General features: G+C 46.1%; 1 non-coding gene across 1 annotated transcript; it reads right to left on the bottom strand.

Annotated features, from left to right (window-relative positions):
- Positions 1-2314: 2314 nt before the first annotated feature.
- On the bottom strand, positions 2315-2517 carry LOC111824346. The gene has a single exon (XR_002827429.1). It is a non-coding gene; the product is annotated as a small nucleolar RNA SNORA74 (small nucleolar RNA).
- Positions 2518-15087: the final 12570 nt, after the last annotated feature.

Raw genomic sequence — 15087 nt, 5'->3', positions numbered from 1 at the left:
TATTCATAGATAAATTTTATTATTTTAACTCTGTTTCCATTTTATTCCTTCTTGATTGTTCTTATACTAATGGTTAGGTAGTAACACACTTCTTTTGCTGTTTCTTGTCTGGGAAGCTCTTTATTTCTCCATCAATTTTAAATGACAACCTTGCTGGGTAAAGTAGTCTTGGTTGAAGGTCCTAGCTTTTCATGACTTTGAATATTTTGTCCCAATCCGTACTGGCCTGGTATGTTCCTGCAGAGAAACAAGCTGACAATCTAATGGGAGCCCCCTTGTAGGTAACTGACCATCTTTCTTTTGTGGCTTTTAAGATGTGCTGTCTTTAATCTTTGTCATTTTAATCATGATGTGTCTTGGTGTTGGGCCTTTTAGGGTTCATCTTGTCTTGGACTCTGTGCTTCCTGGACTTGTGTGTCTTTTCCTTCACCAGATAAGTGAAGTGTTCAGTCATTATTTCTTTTAATAGGCTGTAGCCCCAAATCTTTCTTTTGTTCTTATACTCCTATAATGTGGATGTTGTTATGCTACATGTTGTCGCAAAGTCCCTTAAACAGTCCTCATTTTTAAAACTCTTTTTTTCTTTTTGCTGCTTTTGTCTTCTGGGACCTTGTCTTCCAAATCACTAATTTGATTCTCTGCTTCATCCAACTATTTATTTCCTCTAGTGTATTCTTCATTCCAGAGATTGTACTCTTTATTTCTGAATGGATCTTCTACATGGCTTAAATGTTCTTTTTCATGCCTACTATAAGTTTTCAAGTTCCTACTGATTTCATCCATTCTTCGCCTAACTTCTATTAACCTCCTTAAAACCATTTTTTTAAACACCCTGTATTTGGTATATTGCTAGCCTTCACTTCATTTAGCATTTTTTCTGGATGTGCGTCCCGTTCTTAAATTTGGGGCATGTGTCTTTGCATTTTGTCTCCCTCTGTGTGTTTGTTTCTTTGTATTAGAATCCAAGTCTTGGTAGTGTGGCTTTGTGTAGTAGGTGTCCTGTGGAACCCAGTGGCAAGTACTTCTTGATCACCTGAGTTAAGTGTTCCAGGGATGTCCCGTTTGTGGTATGTGAACCTCCCAGTGGTAGTTGACTCTTGATGGCTATTGGCTCATCCATGTATTCAATTGATGCTCAGGCTAGTTGACTGGGACAACAGTGTACGCTGCCTACAGTGTAGTGTATGAGCTGCTGACCGGTGTTGACCAGGTGGAGTGCAATTCATCTCAGCAGGTTCTGGAGCCTTCCTAGATCTCTCTTTGGATATGCCTCTTGTGAGGCTAATTGTATCCTTCTCTGATGTGCTCTGAAGCTGGCCACTGGGCGTGTTGGTCCTCGGGCTTCCTGGAAGGAACTCAGGTGTTTAACAATGTCAGATGTTTTATGTGATTGACCCAGGGCAATCTATTTGCATCTGCAGAGCAATTCACAAATTGTGACAGCCTCTGCTGAGGCTGAGTGAGCACAGGAAGGTCCAAGCAGGGCACCAAAGCTGGCTTTTACTAGCATTGAGCCTGGGGACAGGTCAGCAAAAGTCCCAGAGCACACCATATTCTGCCTCTCTGTCTGCCTCCACCTTCTGGGGGCCCGTTAGTCTCAGTTAATGATAGAGTCTCTGGAAGCACTCAAATTGCATGAGGTAGGTTCTCAGTGAGTCCCCAGATAGAGGTGAGTGGTGTTCACCAGATTGATGCAGGTTCAAGCTCAGTGTCAGTGTTGGGTGTGAGGCCACTCAGAAAATTTCCCATTGTATACCAAGTCCAGCTGCCACCCACTGGGTCCTCACACATCTTTGAGCAGTGTACAGAAGACACAGACCTGGCATTGTTTGTAGGAGGAGAATGAAATAGTCAAAATAGGCTGCTTCCCAGGATTGGAGATGTCTGGGATCTGTAGTCTGTGATCAGCCGTGTGAGCTGAAGGGCTTTGCAGAGGGTCTGTGCATTCCCAAAAGGCCAGAGAGCTGCTTCCTGTGGTGGATGATTCATGGGTCCCCTGGGATGCCACAGGGGAGCAAGAGCATGGCGGATCATGCAAGTGTGATGCCCTCCTCAAGTAGTGAAAAGTAGAGTCCCCTCATGGGTGGCTGATTTCAGCAGATTCATCCCTCCATTTCTATCCTAAGAGAACTGGAGCTCTCTCCAGACTTCTGACCACATGCAAAGTCATTGGCTTCCTGAGCAGCACTATCCCTGCCTTCTTTCCTCAAGGCTGGATGAGCCAGGCTTGGTGGAGTGTAGGGAAGGGAAGATAGAGGTCCGTTTGGTGGGTTGAAATGCTGTTAGAATCTTTGAGGCTTAAATTTATTTTTTCTGTGTCTGCTCCCACACTACAACTAAGCAGCGAAAGTGATGCTTAGCTCACTCTCGAGGAAGCACAGTACTGCCTTGCACCAGTGCCACACATCACCAGAGCAGTGAAGGGAGCAACTGGAGGAAGAAGACAAGGCATTCCTCTCCTAGCAGTGTAACACCCTCACAGGCATGATTCTGTCTGGAGAGCTGACCACTGCTGGAGCGCTTAAGGCTTTTAGGCACAGAGTGAAATGATCTGATTTATATTTTTTAAAGATCACCCTGATTTACATTTTTATTTTTATTAAAAATTGTTTTACTAAGTTATTTTTTTCAATTAGGAATGACATTCAATATTAGTTTCAAGTGCACAAAATAGTGGTTAGACATTTATATAACATACAAAGTCATCTCCTGTTAAGCCTAGCATTGGATATCTTTGAAAAGGGTATTAATCCCATTCATGAGGGCTCCACCCTCATAACCTAATCAACCTCAAAAGACCCACCTTTTATTTATTTTTAATCAACCTTATTTGGATGACATTCATTAATAAAATTGCATAGGTCAGGTGTGCAATTTTATAATGCATCATCTGTATATTGTATTGTGTGTTCACTACCTTCAGGTCAAGTCTCCTTCCATCATCATTTATCCCCCCTATGCCCTCTTCTCCCTCCCCCACCTGTCACCCACCAACCCTACGCCCCACTCCCCACTCGTCAACCCCACCTGCCACACACCCAGCCCCCACCTGCCAGCTCCCATCCCCCACCACTACCCCTCACCCCCACCTCCCACTCTTACCCCTCACCCCTACCCCCAAATCCCACACCCTACACCACCACCCCTACCTCCCATCTCCCCAGCCCCCACTCACAATCTCCCACTCCCCACCCCCTTCCCCTGTTTGTGATTTGACATTTGAAATGATATTTGAGATGTGTCTTGAGAGCACGGGTAGGATTTAGACAGATGAAGAAGGTGAGAATGTGCTTCAGGTACAGAGAGTGGACACTTAGCCTGGAGGCAGGAGAGACGAACACTGGAGAGACCAGAGCATATGCCCCTCAGATGCCTGTAAGTGAGGGGTCAGGGCAGGGAAACAGAAGACCCTCCATGGAGGGAAAGGCAGAGGGATAAGGGAACTAACCACAGTGTGGTCAGAGCAGGGGAGACAGCAGCCCCTCCATGGGAAGGCAGGGCAGTGGGGGCCAGGGGACCACAGGCAGGGCTGATGTACAGATAGGACAGAGAATACTGCAAAGGGACAGGGCTGGGGAACAAGGGCCAAACCGTGGGGGAACAGGGAACTCTCCATGGAGGGGTCTGTTTCCCCTGTTACCTATCTCTACTCCCATGTCCCCCCTTCCTTGGCCCCTCCATGGATGGTGCCCTCACCCCACTAACCTGCTCAGACTATGTGGGGTCCTTTGTCCTCCCTGCCCTGCTACCTCCATGGAGGATGCCCTCTCCCCCTGCCCTGCTATGTATTTAAGGACCTGTGCCAAAATCCTTGCTGTCTCAAAGTAGGGTTCCCTATCCCCCCAGGCTCTCCCCTCCATTGAGGATTCCCTGTTCCCTCTCCTGTAAGACATGTCCCTCCATGTAGGGTTCTGTCTCCTCCCTGCCCTTCTCCCTCAAAGTGGGCTTCCCTTTCCCCACTGCTTGCCCCCTAGAAGTGAGGTTCTCTGTCCCCCTGCCCTGCCCCCTCCATGAAGGAAACGTTCTCCTCCCTGCCCCTCCCCCTAAAGTTGGGATCCCTGTCCCCCTGCCCTGCTCCCTCAATGGATAGTTCTGTCTCCTCTCTGCCCTGCTCTCTCAAAGTGAGGTTCCCTTTCCTCCTGCCCTCCCCCCTGCATGGGGGTTCTCTGTCCAACTGACCTGCCCCCTCCCCATAGAGGGTTCCCGGTCAGCCCTCTCCTCCCTGCCCTGCCTCCTTGAATTGGGGTTCCCTTTTCTCCTGCCCTCCCCACTGCATGGACGGTTTTCTTTACCCACTATTCCGTCCCTCCAAGTGCAGTTCCCTGTCCCCCAGCTCTAACTCCTTTCTGAAGGGTTCCCTGTCCACACTGTCCTGTCCCCTGCCTGTAAGGTTCCCTGTCCCCTTGCACTGCCCCCTCCCAGGAGGGTTCCCTGTCCCCCTGCCCTGCCCCCTGCCAGGAGTGTTCTCTGTCCCCCTGTCCTGTCCCCTGCTTGTAGGGTTCCCTGTCCCGTTGCACTGACCCCTGCTGGGAGAGTTTCCTGTCCCCCTGTCCTGTCCCCTCCATAGAGGGTTCCCTGTCCCCCTGCCCTGCAGCTCCATGAAGGTTTTTCTGTCTCCTGCCCTCCACCCTCGATAGAGAGTCCCTTCTCCTCCCTGTCCTACCCCATCCATGGAGGTCCCCTCTCCTCCCTGCCCTGTCCCCTCCATGGAGTGTCCCCTGTCCCCACTGCTCTGTCCCCTCCATGGAGGGTTCCCTGTTTCCCTGCTCTGCCCCCTCCATGGAGAGTCCCCTCTCCTTCTTGCCCAGTACCCTCAATGGAGGGTCACCACTTTCCCTGCCCTCCCTCCTCCATGGAGAATCCCCTCTCCTCCCTGACCAGTCAGTCCATGGAGGGTCCCGTGTTCCCCATCCCCACTGCCCTGCCCCATCAATGGAGAGTTCCCTGTTCCCCATAACCCCTGCACTTCCCTCTCCATATGGAGTACCCATTCCCAGTATCCTTCCCCTCCATGAAGGGTCCTATTCTCCCTTCCCTGTTACCTCCATGAAGGGTCCCCTCTCCTCCCTGCTCTACCCCTCCATGGAAGGTCCCCTCTCCTCCCTGCTCTACCCCTCCATGGAAGGTCCCTTCTCTTCCCTGCTCTACCCCTCCATGGAGAGTAACCTCTCTTCCCTATCCTCTTTCCTCCATGGATGGTCCCTTCTCCCTACCCTTCCTCTCCATGGAGGGATCCTTCTCCTCCCTCACCCATCCAATGATTGAGGGTCCCTTCTCCTCCCTGCCCTTTCCCCTCCATGGAGGGTCGCCTCTCCTCTCAGCCTTGTCCCTTCCATGGAGGGTCCCCTCTCCTCCCTGATCCATCCCCTCCATGGAGGCTCCCCTCCCTTCTCCTCCATACTTGTGCCCTCCATGGAGGGCTCCCAACCCCCTACAGTTCCCCCTCCATGGGGGGTCCCTTCTCCTCCCTGACACATGCCCTCCATGGAGGGTACCCTTTTGTCCCAGCCCTGTACCCTCCATGGAGTGTCCCCTCTCATCCCTTCCTGTTCCCACCATGGAGGGTCCCCTCTCCTCCCTGTCTGTCCCCTCTGTGGAGGGTTAGCTGCCCCCACTGCCCTGCATCCTCCATGGAGGGTTCATTGCCTCCCTTGCCCTGCCCTCTCCATGAAAGGTCCCCTTCCCCCTGCCCTGTCCCCTCCATGCAAGGTCTTCTGTTTCCCTGCCCTGTCCCATCACTCACAGGCTCTGAGAGGAATGTGCTCTGGTCCCCAGTGTTCATCTGCCCTGCCTCCAGGCCATGTTCACTGTCTGTACCTGAAGCACATCTCACCGTCTTCATCTGCCCAAATCCTCCTGGGCTCTCAGGACACATGTCCAATATCATTTCAAATGTCAAATCACCGAGTGATCTTTAAAAACTATAAATCAGATCCCCCTATTCTGGTGCCTAAAAGCCTTCATGCCGTGACGGCACTTTCAACCCACACTAGGGCCCTCTATGTGCTCCCCCCGCCATCTGCTGTTCCCATAAGCCTGGCTGTCCTCGCCCTGGGGCACTGCCTCTCCTTTTGGGGTGGCTTCCCCAGGTCTCCATGGGGCCAGCTCTGTCTCAACAGCCATGTCTCAGTTTAAATATCTTGGGGAGCCCTTCCCTGGCCTGCTGGGGAGTCACCCTCCTGGGGAGCCCACACCCAGCCCTAAGGGGTACACCTGGCAGTAGGTCACAGTACTAACAGAGGTCAGAAAGGTAAGACAGGAGAAATTAAAAATGGTGGCAGAGTACGAGGATGCTGCATGGCCATGCTCCCAGGAACAAGCTGGAATTACAACTGAAAAATGAGAAGGCTTCCTGAATAATCAATGAAAAACTCACAGGAGAGAACCCTGATACCCAAGGACTGAAGGTGGAGCCTGCATAGAGACTGGTAGGAGGGGCAGAGACATGACCCACAGAGGGGAACTGAAGTCCCAGAGATTTATCTCAGCCGGTGGGTGGGGGGGGAGGTGCCACTGAGAATTCTGGGATCTAATCCCGGAGCTGGGCTCCCCAGCAGAGAGCACCAAACAGAGGAAGGTATCCACATAACATCAAGCTGTGAAAAGAAGTGGGGTGTTGTCTGCCAGGGAATGGCAGCTGAAAGTTCAGGCACCTTCCTAAAGGGCCAATGCACAAACATTCCCTGTGCAGCCACCCACCTTGTGCTCTGGCAGAGGGAGGGTGAAGTGGACTGGAGCTGTGAGAGCAGAAGCCAGCACTGGGGACTCGGGGGACAGAGCTCAGAAGGCAGATACCCCAAGTCTCCTCAGCTCAGTCATTCCCTCACACAGCCACATAGACATCTGCCTTGCCTGGGGGGATAGACATCTGCCTTGGCTGGTGGGATAGACATCTGACTTGCCTGGGGGGAAGAGAGTTGACATACCCTATTGGAAAACACCTTGCCTTACGGCCGCTTAAGAGATTAAAAGTAACAATTCCAAGGAGTAGCAGCTGCTTGTGTAGCCCTTCCCCATCCAAGGAACAGCAGCCTCCTGATCACCACACCCTCTGTCTGAGGAACAGCAGTTGTGTGTGAAGCCTCCCCCCACCAGCCAGAGGAGCCACCAAAACTGTGAACAGCACCCACCAGAGCAGCTGCTACCAACTGAGGAGCAGCTGCTACCACAACCGCCCGAGGAGCAACCACAGCCTGAGGAGCCATGGCCCCCCAAGGAGCAGCCACTGAATGACTCAACATTTAAATATGGTGGTACAATCAAACATGGGTAGACAAAGAAACCCCAAAGGAAAGAAAAGGAGGACTCACCAGAAAAGCAGCTAAGTGATATGCAACATGACAGAAAAAGAATTCAGATTAAGGGTCCTAGAGTGCATAAATCGGATGGAGGAAAAAATCAACAACTTATGCAAGAAGCAAGAAGAAACAGATGAAAAAAATCAATAAATTATGTAAGATCCAAGAAGAAATGAAGAGTGATATAGCTGCAATAAAAAACACTATTGAAAGTTTCAACAGTGACTAGGAGAAGCAGAGGACCGAATTAGCGAATGAGAAGACAGGGAAGCAAAACACACCCAAACTGTACTGCAATTGGAGAAAAAAATTAAAAGACAGGAGGAGAGCCTAAGGGAGCTATGGGCAACATGAAACAAAACAACATACGAATAATAGGGGTGTGAAAACAACAGAAAGAGGAACAAGGATTAGAAAATATATTTGAAGAAATAATATCAGAAAACTTCCCTGAGGTGGGGAAGAAAAAAGTCACACAAGCACAGAGAGTCCCAAACAAGGTGAACCTGAAAAGACCCACACCAAGACACATCATAATTACCATGGCAAATGTTCAGGATAAAGAGAGAATCTTAAAGGCTACAAGAGAGAGATGGAAATTTACGTACAAGGGATCTCCCATTAGATTATCAAATGATTTCTCAACAAATCAGTACCCCTAAGCGATTCTTCATTTGCAGCAATCTGTAGAAACTGAAGGTCTGTTGAGAACTTGGCAACCACTACCAGGATTCATGGGCTCTGCCTATTAGTATCTTTACCCAGCCCCTGGGGATGACCGCATTATGTCAGGGCCTCAGTCCTAAGGGCACAATTTTTCCTAGTCGGCTATCTTTCAAGGGACTTCTGCTTCCTGTCCCCAACTGGGATCCTCTCCCTTCTAGTTTCATTCCCAGCAGTTGGGAAGAGTTTAAAACCCTATTTCAGACAATGTCCCTCTTTTATTCTCCACCATCGATGGCCCTAGGATCCTGAAAATTAAACTGAAACTTCTCACCAAATACTTTGCCTCGTCTCCTCTGTTGCCTTTAGATACAAAACAAGCCCAGGATTTTTGAGTCCTTCCAGCTCAGCCACACCAACCAAAATCTTACAGGGTGGCATTGCAGCCTGTCACCCTCTTTCACACATCACACCATGTATCACCCACAAGTGACTCACTGTTCTGGACTCAGTGACCTGGGTTTCAGGATCTGACAGACACCGGCATGTAAGGATGGAGGGTAAATGGAGTGAGGCTGAGTAGAAGTCTTCAAGCAAAACGGAGTCTGGGAGGCACATAGGCCTCAATGCTGACTGTTGCTGCTCAACAAGCTTCAGACAAACCACTGCACCATGGGGACAGTGCCTCTGAAGCCTGGTCCTAGTTGTGACCCAGCGCTGGAGCCTATAGGTTAACAAAACGAAAAGGTCAAAGTGAGCACCTGGAAGCAACACCCAAACCAGTCGGTAGTGGATAAGACCCCTGGCCTGGGCTTTCATTGGCTAAATGCAGCCATAATTCGGCACAGTGCACTTTGGGAAACTTACTTTTTCAGGCCCAATGGGTGGAATTAAGATCTCAATCACTGACTGATCATTGCAAATACTGGTGTTGGGGACCCCCGGTGGTGCTGGAAAATGACAAATTTAGGATTTGGGGGCTGGTCACAGGTTGCATGGAAGTGTTGTCTGCAACTGATCTCTTGTTTTGAGATGTAATTTTAGATTTCAAGAAGTTCAGAATGCTCCCTGAGGTAAAAAGTATTATTTCAATTATTCCTGAGTGCCCCGACCTGCAGGGCACACATCATGGGTACTCCACACCAAATCCTGCAAAGGAATGAGAGGATAGGAGACGCGAAGAAATGGAGGCAAGACAAAGTTCTGATCAAGCCTCAATTTTATTTTTACAGCGGGTAGAATTTATGTTGTTCTAGAGGGAGGGGGTGGGCAAGGAGGTCCATGGGCGTAGCTTATCACTAAGGATGTAGGAGGCTCTGGAATGTCGCAGCTTATCAGCGGAGATGTAGCAGCTTTGTGCTTAGGGTGAGGGTAGGTTATCTTTTAACTCCAGGCTAAATCGCAAGGTTGTCTTTTAACTCCAGGCCAAACCGGGAGTTGGCTTGGAGGAGCCAGAAACCTACTGTTGTAAGCTGGAGATGTATATGTGATTTATAATGGCTCCCAACAATTCCTCCCTTACCATTTAGTTAAGGGTGGGCATTAACCGACTGGGGGAGTAGTGACCTGGTTCCTCCCATGAGATCGGCAGATCTCGCCTCTGGTGGCTCTTGGTATCTTTTGGGGAGGGGAGGCAGAGCCAACAATTATATATGTATGGATACCAACCTCTATGCAAACCAGGTGTACTCACAGAGAAATCCAGAGGCGGTCGAGAAAATTTTGATTTTCTGTTTTGACCTTCCCTTGCAGTGCTTTGCCCTGCACCCAGATGGTACCCATACCATTCCTCTATATAGAGTGTAGGTAAGCATTCCTCTGGCCTTATGCTGTCCCCGTGGGGAGGGAGCTCTGGCAATCATAATCACGTTCTCGGTCTATAGTAGCTAAACGGTGGTAGTGAACCTGAATGGGTTTGGCCAGGATGCTATCAATTTGCTGTTTGACAAAACTTGTCAGTTTCTTAAAAGCCCATGGACCAAAGGTTAAAATTAACAGTAAGCTGACAAGGGGGCCAAGTGCAGGAAGCAGGTAGGGGAGTAGGCCATTGAGTCCGCTCCAAAGGGGGTTTTCGAACAGCTCTCTTCGCCTTTTGACCAGATCTTCCTGGAGTTTTCTTATCTTGTCTCGGACGATTCCAGATTTGTTGGCATAAAAACAGCAGCGTTCCTGTAGGGCTAAACATATTCCTCCCTGCCCTGCTATAAGTAAATCTAATCCTCTTCTATTTTGTAAAACTACTTCTGCTAGGGAGTCAATTTGGTCTTGGAGATCATTGATAATACCTGAAAGAGCCTGATCATCAATTAACTGATTAGATAGTTTATTATAGGTATGTAATTCGGTTCCTAATCCAGCTGTGCCAGAGGCCACAGCTCCAGAGACCCCCAGTCCTATAAGTAAAGGAATAAATTGGACAGCCAAAAAAGGGTATTTTCTCTGCTGTACAATCTGCTGAACCTGCTTAAATAGTAAGAATAAACTTTGGTCGCTAAACCATTTCAACTGGGCAGTTTCAATTCTACTTACTAGGCCCGAAGCATAAGAGGAATCAGAAATTATATTAATAGGCTGTTGGAAATCTGCAACGCAGCCTTAATAGCTTTTAATTCAATTCTTTGCACAGAAGTATGACTGGTCAATATGACTCGGTCAGAATTTATAGTATGATAGGCAGCTTTCCCATTTGATGACCCATCAGTAAAAACAGTTAAAGCTCCAGGAATTGGTTCCTGCGTAGTATTTTTTGGTATAATGATGGAGGTCTTATATAAAAATTGTAAAAGTTTATCTTTTAATAGGTGACAACTAAGTTCCCCTGAATATCCATTTAACCCAATTTGCCAATTTTAAGTCAGTTTGAAATAACATTTATTCTTTTAACTTTACTTGTCCTAAGTTATGGACAGTAAATGACATTAATTAAATTTCTGGTATTAGTCTTTGGGCAAATTTACATAAACTTTGTTTAAGGAGACAAAACACAAATTATTTAATTTAGCTTTTGAGGCCCAATATATTGATTTTTAATTTTAGTTAGACATCTGAAGGAAACCTCTTTTTATTTCCTTCCAGACAGTTCTTTCTCACACAAGCAACAAATGTAAGAAACATGGTTGCCTTTTGAGATTTTAACAAATACTGCCGCAAAGCCATATATTTCAAGTGATTATTTTATTTATGGTGACTAATTATTATCAGATTTAGTATTTTAACAACAATTTGTAAATGTTAGTAATTATATTTTTAAAGAGAATATCCTTTGGCTTATTTGCATATATAGAGGAATCATGGGAAGCCTTCAGTAACCTTTATAGAAGAATTTACTTAACTAGGATTCAATTGCTTACAAAGATTAGTAATTTAAGTATTTTTTTTTAAAAAAAAGGCAAAGTGAAGCAAGTAAATTTAGTATTTAGTAAACTTTTGATTCACAAGGGGCAAACGCTGCCCCACCTGCAGCCTAATTTAAAATGCAGTAGTGAGGAGCCTTTGTTATTTCAAATTACATCTTAAAATTCCACTGCTGTATTTTAGGAAATATTAAACAAAATTACTTGTTTTGCCCTTTCTCAGAGGCAAAAACTTAAAATATATATTTATTAATTTTTATTTGATAAAGCTTTCCATGTGATTTCAAGTATATTAAATTGGCTTTATTAAAAAATCCTTTAAGAAGAGAGAATAAACTTTTGAAAACATTTCAGGGCCCTTGAAATTTCTCAAAGTCATTCCTTGGTTATAGTTTTGAAATCCAACTTGAAAGACCATCAAATATATATGTGTATATATGATTTAAAGATTATATACCTTTTATAATTATTAAGAGATATCAATTAAATTTAAACTTATCTTTATATTTAAAAATTTCGGTTGGGATTACAAAATTTATCCTCTTTTTTTCAATTAGTCAAATGTTGAAATTTTACTATAATTATATGATTTCTCCAAATTTATTTAACCAGAACTTTAAACTCTTAGCTGGCAAGTTAAATATTTAGCATTTCTCAATCAGTAACATTTTTAAGAATAAATTTCAAAAATGCAAGACATAATCAACCAACAGATTTAATTCTGTTCTTTAGATTTTGTACGAAGTACACTTAGATCTTATTTAATTCAGTATTATGTCACTTCAAGATACCTAGGTATAAACTCCAAGGTCTTAAATTTCACAGCAGATTTGGAAAACCACACTTGAGGTTGGCAAGGCAGGCCTGGCCCAGCCTTTGATTTTAAAACGACCATAATTTTTCCTCTGGGGAAGGCCAACAAACAAGGTTGTAGCTACATTGCTTCCTGCCCCTTGCTGGTCGGTGGGAAGTTTCAATATTGGCCTGGGGGAGGAAGGGGGGGCTGTTTTCCCTGGAAGAACAGGTTTGGCCTAGCCTGGATCAATCAGATGTAAATTGACCACATTCTTTAAGAATTTGCTACAGGTGGGAAGCAACTAGCCCCTTTTCTCATTAGAAATGTTTTGGCCAGCCTTTTCAATTAATAAAGGGCCGGTTTTTTACCGGGCTACTTAGATTTTTATAATTAATATAGATCAATAATTCTTGAGATTCAAATCTAAATTATTATTTTAAGGCAGTTATTTTGGTAAATTTTCTGTAACAGGCAATTTTACTAAATTTCTTTGAGGCTTTTAAGATTAACTTTGGAACAGGCTTTATTAACATTTCAAAAATCACTCTTTATTATGGAAATATACCAATCTTATTGCTAGAACCAGCCTGCATTTCTTCCCTGGCTCAAATATGCCATTTTTCTTAGGAAATAATCAGTCTTGGGTTTTATTCTGTACACTTGTAAAGAGATTCTTAGCTCAAAACTCTATCTAAATGTCTAAAATCGGATGATGCGCGCTTTCGTTCCAAGCCAGTTTTTCTCTTTACACATGAACAGAAATCCCAGACGCATTTTTTAAATTGTGTAAAACTTTTTTAATTACGAGAAGGAGATTTTAAATTTGAATACTGGGGAGGAGGCGTTTGCTCCCTTTTCCTTTCCCCTACACATCCTGCTTTGGGGGAAGTTTTAGCAAATGACTTAGATGGCGTATTTGTTCCCAAAGTCATGCTTAATAGAAGAAGACATTTTAAATTTTTTTCTATTTCACTTTCTAAAGTCATGGCTAGCACCCAAGTAATCTTAGCCAAAGTTTGGTTGTCATAAGATGTTCTCCAGTAATTTTTAAATAAAACACCAAGTGATCTCATTGCAGGAGAGCCCACAGCTCTGCCCTCTCCTGCCATCTCTGAATCTCTCCGAACCAGAGAGAGATTCGGCAGCGGGGTTTCATTTCTAAAAGGTAAAGAAGCCTTTTAAATCTTTCTTTCTAACCCTAAATCTTCGTGCCCTGAGGGACTCCCTGAGTCCTTCAAGAAGCCTTTTGAATCTTTCTTTTTAAACCTAAATCTTCGTGCTCTGAGGGACTCCCTGAGTCCTTTAAGAAGCCTTTTAAATCTTTCTTTTTAACCCTAAATCTTTGTGCCCTGAGGGACTCCCTGAGTCCTTCAAGAAGCCTTTTAAATCTTTCTTTTTAACCCTAAATCTTCGCGCCTTGAGGGACTCCCTGAGTCCTTTAAGAAACAGATCATGAGAACTCAGAGCCTGACCCATGTCTTAGCCTCTTCCACGTAAGCCTCTGGGACGTATAAACCCGTACCAGGTCAGCCCAGGAGTCGACAAGGAGACGAACCAGCGAGGGAGAGCAGCCAACTGCTACCTCAACGGAGAGGCCCCTGTTCACGTGTCATAGGTCTGGATGTAGAAATTCTCTGCTGAGACTACTTCAGTCCTGTTTATGCCACAGGTGTGTTTTCCTACGTAAGCAACCGGTTGGTATAATCCGCCAACTCGGACCCCTAGATCAGAGCTTCCCAGATCGAAACTTGTTTTCAAGTGCCTTCCTCGGAGCTGCTTTTGCAGCTCACTCCTCCTACGTAAACAGGAGGTTGGTATAATCCGCCAACTTGGACCCTTGTGAGGCAGGTAACCTGCTAGGACCCTCAGGCATTCACCAGTCGGGAGTCAGGCACTCCATGAGTGCTCACAAGGTGGACGGCTTACGTTTTAAAGTAGGCAAGGAGTTTTCCCGGAGTAACACTGACACAAGTTTTTTTTGGTTTACTTCTAATTTTGGGTGGACGGTTTAAGCTTTAAAGTAGGCAAAAACACTTACTTCAGAGTCTCAGCTGGAGTCCCCATTTTCTCAGAAAGACCACTAAGACAAGGTGAACGCAGGGTTTTTGGAAGGAGTCAACCACATGGAACGAAACCAAGGGACAAGCCTGAGTGATTCGGAGTTCTCTCCGCCGAAATCGGGTACCTTTCACTCTTCCCCGAAACAACAAGAGAGTGCTCAAAGTGGACTAGAGGCAGGAGACAAGGGGGGAGGCAATGAGGAAAGAGAATGCCTATCCAAAATAAATGCGTTCACTTACCAAAGCAGCAGGTCTGACTCATAAAGCGGGTAAGCAGAGCGGCGACCAGGAAAAAAGCAGGCTGACTCACAGGGCGATCCCAGTGGGGCCAAGGGGAGGTCCGGCCGGACAAAAGGTGAACGTTCTTGAGGAGGATTGGAGAGCGGAGACCGCGTTGGGCGCCAGTTTATGCCCCGACCTGCAGGGCACGCATCGTGGGTACTCCACACCAAATCCTGCAAAGGAATGAGAGGATAGGAGACGCGAAGAAATGGAGGCAAGACAAAGTTCTGATCAAGCCTCAATTTTATTTTTACAGCGGGTAGAATTTATGTTGTTCTAGAGGGAGGGGGTGGGCAAGGAGGTCCATGGGCGTAGCTTATCACTAAGGATGTAGGAGGCTCTGGAATGTCGCAGCTTATCAGCGGAGATGTAGCAGCTTTGTGCTTAGGGTGAGGGTAGGTTATCTTTTAACTCCAGGCTAAATCGCAAGGTTGCCTTTTAACTCCAGGCCAAACCAGGAGTTGGCTTGGAGGAGCCAGAAACCTATTGTTGTAAGCTGGAGATGTATATGTGATTTATAATGGCTCCCAACACCTGAGGACCACAAATCTAAATGGATATATTGTTTTTAAGTTTTTTTTATTTGATTTTTAAAGAGAGAATGAAGGAAAGGAAAAGAGGAAAGCACTGATTGG

The sequence above is a fragment of the Myotis lucifugus genome, unplaced genomic scaffold, assembly GCF_000147115.1.
Source record: "Myotis lucifugus unplaced genomic scaffold, Myoluc2.0 scaffold_1236, whole genome shotgun sequence".
Lineage (NCBI taxonomy): Eukaryota > Metazoa > Chordata > Mammalia > Chiroptera > Vespertilionidae > Myotis > Myotis lucifugus.
This window is presented reverse-complemented; position numbering and strand designations above follow the sequence as displayed.